Source organism: Microtus ochrogaster, chromosome 2, assembly GCF_000317375.1.
Source record: "Microtus ochrogaster isolate Prairie Vole_2 chromosome 2, MicOch1.0, whole genome shotgun sequence".
Lineage (NCBI taxonomy): Eukaryota > Metazoa > Chordata > Mammalia > Rodentia > Cricetidae > Microtus > Microtus ochrogaster.
The window spans coordinates 196,744-197,837 of record NC_022010.1 but is presented as its reverse complement, the minus strand read 5'-3'; positions in this window follow the sequence as shown (position 1 = coordinate 197,837).

Below are 1,094 nucleotides of genomic sequence, written 5' to 3'. Positions count from 1 at the left end.
ATCTCTGTGAGTTCGAGACCAGCCTGGTCTACAGAGCTAGTTCCAGGACAGGCTCCAAAGCCACAGAGAAACCCTGTCTCAAAAAACCAAAATATAAAATAAAAAAAAAAAAATGGTATATATCCAAAGATGACTGAAATATCGACCCTGTGACTGCCTCTTAGGTGTTGGAATCACAGACCTGTTTCACTGTGCCTAGTTCTCCTTTGCCCATGTCAAACCCACTTTTTTTTCCTCAGAAAACTAGGTTTGCTCCCACTCAGTTCCATCTGGGGTTCCCTTTGCTTGTTCTGCATTGGGGTGCCTTTTTATTGCAAAGTAAACATCTGGTTGTAAGGCCTGCACTTTAAAATCTGTATTTTCTTCGCAGGATATAAATAAGCTATTATGTTACTAAAAAGGCTAACCACAATAGTGAAAATGAAAGTTCATTAAGGCAGAGTTCCAGGGGAAGTGCACTGTAGAGACCTTGATGGTTTGACCAGGAAGAGCTCTGCCTAGGAATGGAGGGGTAGGACTGCTGCCCACATGAATAACCAATGCCAAGACATCACTGTGGGCATTAGTAGACTTTATGCACTTTTGAGACGTCTCAGATGGCCAAGTAACAGACTGAGCTGAAGCTGGCTTTGAATTGATCCTCCTGCCACAGCCTCCTCAGTTCTGGGAATGCATGCCTGGAGCAGTTTTAGGTTTATAGAGAAACCATTTATTCCTTAGCTTGTAGCTGGTATCTCTTGTTTGCACCATTCATGAGGTGTGTATGGTTGGGTAGCAGATATTGCCATGGAGCCCATGGTTTCTTTGGGGGCTCTTGATTTTATTTGGGTTTGGTACTTGGATGGAATGCAAGGGAGAGGATCTCACACATGCTTGGAAAATGCTCCACTGTTGGGCTATATCCCCAGACCTTTTACTTTGTATATTCATGTGTCTGTTTTTGTACTTTTGTGCAGGCACCCATAGATACCAGAAGAGGGAAAACCTCCATATTGGTTATATATGTTTTTGAGCGAGCTGATGTGTATGCCGAGATTTGAACTCTGGTTCTTATGAGTAAGAAGCAGTACTCTTAACCATGGAGTCATTTCTTC